Source organism: Heterodontus francisci, chromosome 5, assembly GCF_036365525.1.
Source record: "Heterodontus francisci isolate sHetFra1 chromosome 5, sHetFra1.hap1, whole genome shotgun sequence".
In the NCBI taxonomy this organism is placed as follows: Eukaryota; Metazoa; Chordata; class Chondrichthyes; order Heterodontiformes; family Heterodontidae; genus Heterodontus; species Heterodontus francisci.
In genome coordinates, this window is record NC_090375.1 from 37,839,436 (window position 1) to 37,851,497 (window position 12,062).

Here is a 12,062-nt window from a genome sequence, read left to right on the forward strand (position 1 = left end):
GTCCATTTCAGAGCTCCAGGCCTGCCACCTCACAATCCCTACGCAAGCACAATCAGTCTGCCGATGTGTCCCTTTGTCCTTTTCTCTGTCTTCACAGCAGGGAAAGGACTGTGATGTTGACTTACTTCCTGTTAATGATTTCCCAGTTGGCTTGTCAATAAAAAAATACACAGCTACCTCTCCTTCCACCAGTACAAAGAAAACATTTGTTACTGGTCTCAAAATGAATGAGGGCAATTCTCTTTAATGCACCTAGCATCAAACAACTGATCCACAATGTATCAGTTTGAAAAAGACAGTGAGGTGCAACATTCTACAAACAGATCTGTCTGTCTTTACTCTGTAAAGCACATACATTTTCAATGCCTGCAGGGTATGCTGCCCTTTTTAAAAACTAAAGTGTTCAATTCACTTTGTTTTAAAATACAAGATTTATACTTTACTCAGTCCCAATATTCTTTCTGTGAAGAAAATAAGGTCAAAAATCCAAAAACATGGGACGAACCACAATGTGCAAGTGTCAAAAAGATAAATGGAGATAGTTTTTGCTCTGCAAAGACTATAGGATGAAATTTGTGATTTCCAGTAGGGCATGCATTGGAGAATAAAGGCTAAAGTTATTTCGGTCCATTTCTGACCCCTGCTTCTTCCAAGTGTGTTGCAGAATTAACATTAATAAACAAGAGTCATAGAACCAAGACATTCGGCCCATTGAGTCCCACTCCCCCGCTCGATCCCTATAGCCCTGCAAGTTTATTTCTTTCAAATTTCCATCCAATTTCCTTTTGAAATCATTAATCGTCTCTGTTTCCACCACCCTTGGGGGCAGTGAGATCCAGGTCATTACCACTCGCTGCGCAAAAAAGTTCTTCCTCACATTCCCCTGCATCGCTTGCCCAAAACCTTCAATCCGTGTCCCCTAGTCCTTGCACCATCAGTTAATAGGAAAAGTTTTTTCTTGTCTAACTTATCTAAGCCTGTCATAATCTTGTACGCCTCTATCAAATCTCTGCTCAATCTCCTTTGCTCCAGGGAGAACAAACCCAGTTTTTCCAACCTAACCTTGTAACTAAAGTCCCCCAGCCCTGGAACCCTGGAGCAGTTTAGGCCTTTACTCTCCAGTGTTTAGAAGAATGAGAGGAGATCTGGGCAGCCCAGTGGCGCAGTGGTTAGCACTGCAGCCTCACAGCTCCAGCGACCCTGGTTCAGTTCTGGGTACTGCCTGTGTGGAGTTTGCAAGTTCTCCCTGTGTCTGCGTGGGTTTCCGCTGGGTGCTCCGGTTTCCTCCCACAGCCAAAGACTTGCAGGTTGATAGGTAAATTGGCCACTGTAAATTGCCCCTAGTGTCGGTAGGTGGTAGGAGAATGGTGGGGATGTGGTAGAGAATATGGGGTTAATGTACCATTAGTACAAATGGGTGGTTGTTGGTCGGCACAGACGCAGTGGGCCAAAGGGCCTGTTTCAGTGCTGTATCTCTAAATAAAAAAAATTAAATCTAATTGAGGTATATAAGATGATTAAGGGGATTGGCAAAGTAGACGTAGAGAGGATGTTTCCTCTGGTGGGGCAATCTAGAACAAGAGGTCATAGTTTTAGGATAAGGGGTAGCAGATTTAAAACAGAGATGAGGAGAAATTAGTTCTCTCAAAGGGTCATGACTCTGTGGAATTCACTGTCCCAGAATGCAGTGGATGCCGGGACATTGAATAAATTTGAGGAGATAGACAAATTTTTAATTCGTAAAGGGTTGAAGGGTTATGGAGAACGGGCAGGAAAGTGGAGTTGAGGCCAAGATGAGATCAGCCATGATCGTACTGAATGGCGGAGCAGGCTCAAGGGGCTGAATTACCTACTCCTGCTCCTAGTTCTTATGTTCTTTTTCCCCCTCTCAAGGACCTTCACATTCTTCCTCAAGTGTGATTACCAGAACTGGATTCAATACTCTAGTTGGGGCTCAATCAGAGCTTTATAAAGGTTCAGCATAATTTACCTGCTTTTGTACTCTATGCCTCTATTTATGAAGCCCACGTTCCCATTTGTTTTGTTAACCAGTCTCTCAATCTGTCCTGCCACCTTCAAAGATCGATGCAACCAGAGGTCCCTCTGTTCCTGGACCCTCTTTAGAACTGCACCATTAAGACTACATTGCCTCACCCTATCCCTTCTGCCAAAATGCATCACTTCACACTTGTCTGTATTAAATTCCATCTGCCACGTGCCTGCCCATTCTGGTGGCCTATCCATGTCCTGTTGCAGGCGATTCATATCATCCTCACTGCCACTCCTCTAAGTTTGATATCCTTGGCAAATTTTGAAAGTCTACTCTATATTCCAAGATCCAAGTAATTTATACAATTCAAAAAAAGCAGTGGTCCTAGCACTGACCCTTGGGGAACACAACTGTCTACCATCCTCCAGTCTGAAAAGCAACCATTTACCACAACTTGCTGTTTTCTTTCAATAAGCCAATTTTTTTATCCAATTGGATACTGACCCTCATATTCCATGAGCCTCAATTTTGTTAACCAACCTTTTATGTGGTAATCACAGTAATTGAGTCATAAAGCACAGAAACAGGCCCTTCGGCCCAGCGTGTCCGTGCCGGCCATCAAGGACCTATCTATTCTAAACCCATTTTCCAGACTTGGCCCGGAGCTTTGTATGTTATGGCATTTCAAGTGCTGATCTAAATACTTCTTAAATGTTGTGAGGGTACCTGCCTCTACCACCCCTTCAGGCAGCGTGTTCCAGATTCCAACCACCCTCTGGGTAAATTTTTTTTCCCCTCAAATCCCCTCTAAACCTCCTGCCCCTTAGCTTAAATATATGCCCCCTGGTTATTGACATCTCCACGAAGGGAAACAGTTTCCCTATCTATGCCCCTCATAATTTTGTATACCTCAATCAGGCTCCCCCTCAGCTTTCTCTGCTCTAAGGAACACAACTCTAGCCTATCCAGTCTCTCTTCATAGTTGAAATGCTCCAGCCCAGGTAACATCCTGGTGAATCTCCTCTGCACCCTTTCTAGTGCAATCACATCCTTCCAATAGTGTGGTGACCAGAAATGTACACAGTTCTCCAGCTGTGGCCTAACTAGCATTTTATACAGCTCCATCATAACCTCTTATATTCTATTCCTCCGCTAATAAAGACAAGTATCCCATATGCCTTCTGAACTACCTTAACTAACTGTGCTACTGCCTTCAGTGATCCACAGACAAGTACACCTCTGTACTTCCTAGGGTCCTACCATCCAATGTATATTCCCTTGCCTTGTTAGTCCTACCAAAATGCATCACTTCACACTTCTCAGGATTAAGTTCCATCTGCCACTGCCCTGCCCATTTTACCAGCCCATCTACATCATCCTGTAATCTCAGGCTTTCCTCCTCACTATTTACGACACCACCAATTTTCATGTCATCTGCGAACTTACTGATCATACCTCCTGTATTCTCGCCTAAATCATTAATGTACACCACAAACAGCAAGGGTACCAGCACTGATCCCTGTGGTACACCAATGCTCACAGGCTTCCAATCGCAAAAACAACCCTCGACCATCACCCTTTGCCTCCTGCCACTAAGCCAATTTTGGATCCAATTTGCCAAATTGCCCTGGATCCCATGGGCTCTTACTTTCTTGACCAATCTCCTATGCGGGACCTTATCAAAAACCTTACTGAAGTCCATGTAGACTACATCAACTGCTTTATTCCCATTATCACACCTCGTCACCTCCTCGTAAAATTCAATCAAATTTGTTAGACATGATCTCCCCCTGACAAAGCCATGCTGACTTTCCTTGATTAATCCCTGCCTCTCCAAGTGGATATTAATCCTGTCCCTCAGAGTTTTTTTTCCAATAGATTCCCTACCACTGACGTTAGACTCACTGGTCTGTAATTACCTGGTTTATCCCTAATACCCTTCTTGAATAATGATACCACATTTGTTGTCCTCCAGTCCTCTGGCACCTCTTCTGTTGCCAGAGAGGATTTGAAAATTTGTGTCTGAGTCCCTGCTATCTCCTCCCTTGACTCACATAGCAGCCTGGGATACATCGCATATGGGCCTGGGGATTTATCCACTTTTAAGTCCACGAAAACCATTAATACCTCCTCCCTTTCTATGCTAATTTGTTCAAGTCTATCACAATCCCCCTCCCTGATCTCTATACTGATATCGTCCTTCTCCATAGTGAACACTGATGAAAAGTAATCATTCAAAACCTCAGCTACGTCCTCCGGGCTCCACACACACATTGCCACTTTGGTCCCTAATGGGCCTTACTCTTTCCCTGGTTATCCTCTTGCCCTTAATATACATATAAGTTGCCTTTGGATTTTCATTTATCTTGTCCACCAATGTTTTTTCAGGCGCCCTCTTTGCTCTCCTAACTACTTTTTTAAGTAAACCCCCCTACACTTTCCATACTCCTCTAGTGCCGCCACTGTTTTCAGCTCTCTGAATCTGCCATAAGCCTCCTTTTTTTTCCTGATCCAATCCTCTATATCCCTTGACATCCAGGGTTCCCTGGACATGTTGGTCCTCCCCGTCACCTTTACGGGTACATGTTGGCCCTGAACTCTCAATATTTCCTTTCTGAATGACTCCCACTGGTCTGACGTAGACTTTCCTACAAGTAGCTGGTAGTATTAGATGGTACTTTACCAAACACTTTCTTCAAATCCAAGTAAGTAGCTCCATTTGTCAAAGATGTCAACTGCGGGTTGCAATCTAGAATTCAATGCCTGAAAGCATGGTGGAAGCAGATTCAATTGGAACTTTCAAAAGGCAATGGAATATATAATTCAGGAGGAGAAATTTGCATGTTGCAGGGAAAGAGCAGGGGTGCGGCACAGGTTCAACGTGCTGAATGGCCTCCTTCGTTACTGTATGGCTCAATGAAGTAGATTCGAATGCTGACAGATTGGGTGCAAGTAATGTTTAACTCCATGGACAGACCCAAGTGGGGTTGTTCTTTACTGAATGCAATCTATGATGTACCGGACATGTCTCTTACTGTTTTAATCGGCATCCAAATTAGCAGATAGAAATGCTGATGTTACTTCCAAAAACAAAATTATTTGTGATGTTTTGCAGGTCAAACAGAAACAACCAAACAATAAAACAAAACACTAACCTGTGAATTAGATATACATTTTTTTTAAATACAGACTGGTGGTGGTCATTTTGCTAGTGAGGTCACATTCCCTGTGTGCACTGTCGAGCACAGGAGAAAGGGGAAAAGTGGGGCAGGGAAAGAATTTCACATTCCTTTAAAAATGCTCGATGCTGACCAGATCCTGGGAGACAGAAGGCAAAATGATCTCTCGGGGCAACACATCTATTTTTTTTTTATTCATTCATGGGATGTGGGCGTCGCTGGCCAGGTCAGCATTTATTGCCCATCCCTAATTGCCCTTGAGAAGGTGGTTGTGAGCTGCTTTCTTGAACGGCTGCAGTCCATGTGGGGTAGGTACACCCACAGTGCTATTAAGAAGGGAATTCCAGGATTTTGACCCAGCGACAGTGAAAGAACGGCGATATAGTTCCAAGTCAGGATGGTATGTGACTTGGAAGGGAACTTGCAGGTGGTGGTGTTCCCATGCATTTGCTGCCCTTGTCCTTCTGATTGGTAGAGGTTGCGGGTTTGGAAGGTGCTGTCTAAGGAGACTTGGTGCGTTGCTGCAGTGCATCTTGCAGATGGTATACACTGCTGCCACTGTGCATCAATGGTGGAGGGAGTGAATGTTTGTAGATGGGGCGCCAATCAAACGGGCTGCTTTGTCCTGGATGGTGTCGAGCTTCTTGAGTGTTGTTGGAGCTGCACCCATCCAGGCAAGTGGAGAGCATACCATCACACTCCTGTCTTGTGCCTTGTAGATGGTGGACAGGAGGTGAGTTACTCGCCTCAGGATTCCTAGCTTCTGACCTGCTCTTGTAGCCACGGTATTTACATGGCTACTCCAGTTCAGTTTATGGTCAATGGTAGCCCCTAGGATGTTGATAGTGGGGGATTCAGCGATGGTAATGCCATTGAATGTCATGGGGAGATGGTTAGATTCTCTCTTGTTGGAGATGGTCATTGCCTGGCACTTGTGTGGCACGAATGTTACTTACCACTTATCAGCCCAAGCCTGGATATTGTCCAAGTCTCGCTGCATTTCTACACGGACTGCTTCAGTAACTGAGGAGTCACAAATGGTGCTGAACATTGTGCAATCATCAGCGAACATCCCCACTTCTGACCTTATGATTGAAGAAAGGTCATTGATGAAGCAGCTGAAGATGGTTGGGCCTAGGACACTACCCTGAGGAACTCCTGCAGTGACGTCCTGGAGCTCAGGTGATTGACCTCCAACAACCACAACCATCTTCAATTGCGCTAAGTATGACTCCAACCAGCGGAGGGTTTTCCCCCTGATTCCCATTGACTTCAGTTATGCTAGGGCTCCTTGATGCCATGCTCGGTCAAAGGCTGCCTTGTTGTCAAGGGCAGCCACACTCACCTCACCTCTTGAGTTCAGCTCTTTTGTCCACGTTTGAACCAAGGCTGTAATGAGGTCAGGAGCCAAGTCGCCCTGGCGGAACCCAAACTGAGCATCACTGAGCAGGTTATTGCTAAGCAAGTGGCCGGGTTGGAGTTGTTCTGCTTAACATATAAGTGTAGGAACTGAGACGAAAGAAAGACCAAGGCCCATCTACTTTGTATTTTGCCATCCTGGTAGTCACATGATACAATGATAATGGAGCTATTAACTAATTATAGCAATCCATCTCAACCAATTATTCTCCAACAGATCCAGACATGACACAAAGAAAGCCCCAGTGCTGGAGAGCTTTTGGAATCATAGGTACAAAGTCATTGGTTTCTCCCATGCATACTACACTTATCACCTTACTCACATGGTGTTTCCCAAAATATTATTTTCTGAAAGCAATCTATCTATTTTGCATTGGAATAAATCAATACTAACAGCTTCCACTGTATTCCGAGAAATCATGTTTTAACTTGAGGTCAGCCACCTTTCTGGTGCACGCAAATGGATCCATACAGGTAGCTGTAATAAGCAGATTTAACAGAGATTTTTTATCATGATGGAGGTTTTTTCCTGAATTAATAGAGAAAATCTATATTTTCCGGTTGAACGGAGGGTGTCAGTGACAAGGGCTCATCAATTCATAATTGTCATCAAGAGTGTGAGAAAAGAAATGAGAAGAAATGTCTTTGCATTGTCAGGCAAGCCCCCATCCGCCAAGTATGAGGAAAATTAATTTTGCCACATGAACATTGATTTTGGACTGTTGTTGGTGAAGAAAGAACTTGCTTTAAAAAACAATTGGAGACTTTGGCTGGGGAGAGAGATATTAGCATATCAACAGACATTACTTCAAAGGACAAAGGGGCTATTCCCTGCTCCAACTTAATCCACAGTGGACTTTTGATTACCAGACATTGAAGGTGGAAAGGCTAGCATTCCAGGTTAACTGCTAAGATGGCCGAAAACACAAGCAGATGTGGTCAGACTGGTTTGGGTCACATGACTAACTGACTGTTGAAGTTTTTGAATTTGAACTTCCAACAAGGAACTTGAAATCAGAAAGCTGTTTGCCCCTGGACTGGAAAAGACCTCTCTCCTGTCTGCTCTCATCTCGCACTCACCAGCTTCAGAAACCATTGAAGACATAGGAACCCCAAGAGAGAAAAGTCCCATTCAATGAATAAGGTTTAAGAAGAATACTGGGGCCCAATGAAAAGCAAGACCACTTACAATCAAGGACCCTACAGCAAGTTCAAAGCACAATAAAAAAAAAACCCTCTTCATAGACTGCCTCAAACCTCTCCATTTTATGTTTCTTCTGCTCTTTTCTGTCCCTATTTGTATGTGTGTATCACATGTGCATGCTAGCATTGCCATGTTGTATACCTGTAGTTGTTAACCGTATTAGAGTTCAAGTTTAAGGTTTAGTAGATTTCACTTTTCTTCTTTAAACCTAAGAAAACCTGGTGTGCTCATTTCATTGCCTTATAATTGGAAAGTGGTGAACAAGGATTCACCAAGGGGGGAGCTCAAAACACAGTGTGTTTAAAATTAAACCCTGTTTACAATAAGACCAGGTGAAGACAGTAAAAGACCCCTAGACACCTTTCTCACCTGTTCGTAACAACATTGAAGGATGTTGGAGCACAAAATGCTTTGCCACGGAGAGTGGCTAAGGCAGAGACATTTGCCTCTTTCAATGGAAAACTGGATACATATTTGAAGCATAGGAAGATACAGGGCTGTGAGGAGAAAGCAGCACATCGGGATGGGTTTTAGATTGCTGCACCAAAGCAGCCAGCACGGACACAATGCTTTGAATGACTTTCTACCTTTCTTTGATTCTTTGAATAACTTTGAATAAAGGAAAAGAATGCTTGAGAAGAAAAGAAAGACTTTTACTTCGATAGTGCTTTTCATGACCTTATGATACCTCAAAGCAGTTTACAGCCAACAAAGTACTTTTGAAGTATAGTCACTGTCGTAATGTAGGAAATGTGGCAACTGAATTGTGCACAGGGTGGTCCCAGATACAGCAATGAAAATAAATGACGGGATAATGTGTTTTAGATGTTGGTTGTGGGATGAATTTGGCCAAGACAGCAGGGAAACTCCCCTGTTTCTCTTTGAACAGTGCCATGGGATCTTTACATCCACCTGAGAGAGCAGACAGGGCCTTGGGTTTAATGACTCACCTGAAAGACGACACATCCAACAATGCAATGCTCCTTCAGTAAGTTCCATCCTTGATTATCGGGGAGAGTTTTCACTTTGGGAGCAGTTGGCAGTTTCAGCGCAAATTAGACCCAAAATTGCGCTAGTTTTGAAAAGTGCTTTCTCCCTGTGCTTCCCACCCCCCCCCCCCCCACACTCACTGTCGAGTGTTCACTCAAACTCATTTGCAAATCGCCAAATATGAAATGATTAGATTATGATTAGATTAGAGATACAGCACTGAAACAGGCCCTTCGGCCCACCGAGTCTGTGCCGACCATCAACCACCCATTTATACTAATCCTACACTAATCCCATATTCCTACCAAACATCCCCACCTGTCCCTATATTTCCCTACCACCTACCTATACTAGTGACAATTTATAATGGCCAATTTACCTACCAACCTGCAAGTCTTTTGGCTTGTGGGAGGAAACCGGAGCACCCGGAGAAAACCCACGCAGACACAGGGAGAACTTGCAAACTCCACACAGGCAGTACCCAGAATCGAACCCGGGTCCCTGCAGCTGTGAGGCTGCAGTGCTAACCACTGCGCCGCCCTTCCATGAACCAATGCAATGGTGTTTTAACATATTTTTAAAAAAACAATTTTGCCTTAAAAATACTCCTTGACATGTTTGGGAGTAAAAGGTAACCATTTTATATCACAGTGTCAATCCACTACCTGTGAGTAACCCAATTTTAAATTACTGAAAATGCGTTAAGATATACAAAACTACATTCTAGCCAGATTGAGGTACAGTAGTCCAAGCTCCCTAATAAAAAAAACATTCAAAATGTAACTATTAGTGTTCTTGCACCCAAAAGATACTGCTTAATTGTTGGCGCCTCCTCAGAGGCCTGCAGATGAGCGCAGTTAAGCAGAAGCTCCCAATGGTACCTAATTCACTTTGGGTGCAAGGCCAGATTTGTGGGCAGGGCTGACGTCTTGCTTTTTAAACTAGCACAAAAGATATTGGAAACCTGAGTTGCGCTGAACACAATTTTTGCTGAAAATTCTACAATCTTACATGTTACGGAGATGGAAATATGCGGTCTTAGCGACGCTGCAAATGTGTGTTTGGATGCTCATATCGGGTGAAACATGACAACAAAGTTGCGAATGGACTGGCTTAATCTCAGATTATTCCCGGGGAGAGGGATGAAGTCAGTAGCTAGGGAGCAGCGCTTGGAGTGAGGACTGAAAACAATGGCTTCAGTCTTACCAATATTTAATTGGAACAAGTCTCTGCTCATCCAGTACCAGATGTTGGATAAGCAGTCTGATAATTTTGCAACAGTGGAGGAGTCGAGAGAGATGGTGGTGAGGCAGAGCTGGGTATTGTCAACGTACGTGTGAAAACAGCTGTGTTATTGGATAATGTCGCTGAGGGGCAACATGTAGATGAGAAAAAGGAAGGGTTCAAGGATAGATCCTTCGGGGGACACCAGAGGTAATGATGCGGGAGCAGGAAGAGAAGCTATTGCAAGTGATACTCTGGATACGATTAAAATAGGTACGATCTGAATCAGGTGAGAGCAGTCCCACCCAGCTGGATGACAAGAAAGAGATGTTGAAGGAGGATGGTGCGGTCAACCGTGTCAAAGGCTGCAGACAGGTTGAGAAGGACAGGAAAGGACAGTTTATCTTTGCAAGGTCAAATAGGATGTCATTTATGACTTTGATAAGAGTTATTTCAGTACTGTGGCCGGACTGATTGGAGGGATTCAAACATGGAGTTCTGGGAAAGTCAGGCATGAAGTTGGGAGGTGACAACATGTTCAAGGACTACAGAGAGGAAATATTTGGGTGTTAAGAGGAGGATGATATCAAAACTGAGAGGTTATGACTATCAGGAAAGCTTGAACAAAAGAGAAGGCCGAGAGGTGACCAAATAGAGGGATTTAAGACAATAAAAGGGTTTGATCAGGTAGATGTGGAGAAATGGTTCCATTTTTGGGGAACAAAACTAGAGGCCATAAATATAAGATAGTCACTCATAAATCAAATAGGGAATTCATGAGAAACTTCTTTACCCATAGAGCATTAAGAATGTGGAATGTGCTACCACAAGGAGTAGTTGAGGAGAATAGTATGGTTTCATTTAACGTGAAGCTAGATAAACACAAGGCAGAAAAGACTAGAAGGATATGTTAACACGGTTAGATAAAAAGAGCATAGGAGGCTCATGTGGAGTATAAACACTGGTGGGGACCAATTGAGCCAAATGGCTTGTTTCTGTCATGTAGATATGACTTGTCTTGATTTAGATAAGAAATTAAAGGTATAAAACATAGTAAATTATAACAAAAATTTGGATCCAAGATTTGATCAATCTGAATACTGTGCTCAGAATTGTAACATGTTGAATCCCACAATTAGCATGTGTGACCATAACTATTACATGATTTTATATCTGCTTAATTACTACTGCACATCTGTATACTTTTAAACCTGTGAATGCTTAACCGTAACGTCTCTGGAACCTTATTGATTCTGATTCATTGATTGAGCACCTATTCATAAATAAATGTATCTTCTAACAACCTATACTTCAAGAAAAATAGTAAATAAATAGGAAAATTCATTAATTGCAGCTTCTTTGTACCTTCTCCCAGGACAGTTTGCTAATGTGGAACTGTGATTGAATAACTTACATATCCAAACTGGACGACAGATCAATTTGGATATTTCAGAAAGATATTTTTAAAAGAGATTCTAAATGCCACACAAGCTTCCTGAATGGCTTGGTGGTTAATTATTCAACCAAGTGTGCACTGAATAGGTAGTTCTAGATTTGGTCCCTGATTTGGGATGAGTTAGCATTAAGGTGCCATAGGCCCCTTGACTTGGGATAGGACAAAAATTAGCCACGTTTACTATTCTTGATTGCTGTCCAGTGATTCTCTCTGTGTGCAGATGTTGGGCAAGGATATGGATGAAGTCAGCTGTAATACCCAATACATATACGTAAATATGCTATCGACACTCACAAAGCTTAATTGCAAAGTGGCAACCTTTTGAAATATCAGGCATTTGCTGGGAGTTGCAAAACCACAAAGCAGCATGAAACAGTCCCGTTAAGAGAGGTACAGTCATATTTGGGGATGGGGAAAGGAAAGAATAAATGTCTAGTTGCAGGGTTAAGATACATTGTTAGTTTTAGGTCTATATAAGTTTAGTTCATTGTTTCCTACGTTGAACTAATGTAATTGCTGCTTTCGGTAGCACACTAAATCAATTACTGCTAAAATTATGCAGATGGACTGAAAAGACAATCCTATACGTCACTGGACATT

The 12,062-nt window shown here is 43.0% G+C and overlaps 1 protein-coding gene across 2 annotated transcripts in view; it reads right to left on the reverse strand.

The window, feature by feature from the left end:
- tsnare1 (T-SNARE Domain Containing 1) overlaps nt 1-12,062 on the reverse strand; it is a 943,563-nt gene that overhangs the window by 179,010 nt on the left and 752,491 nt on the right. The window lies entirely within an intron of this gene.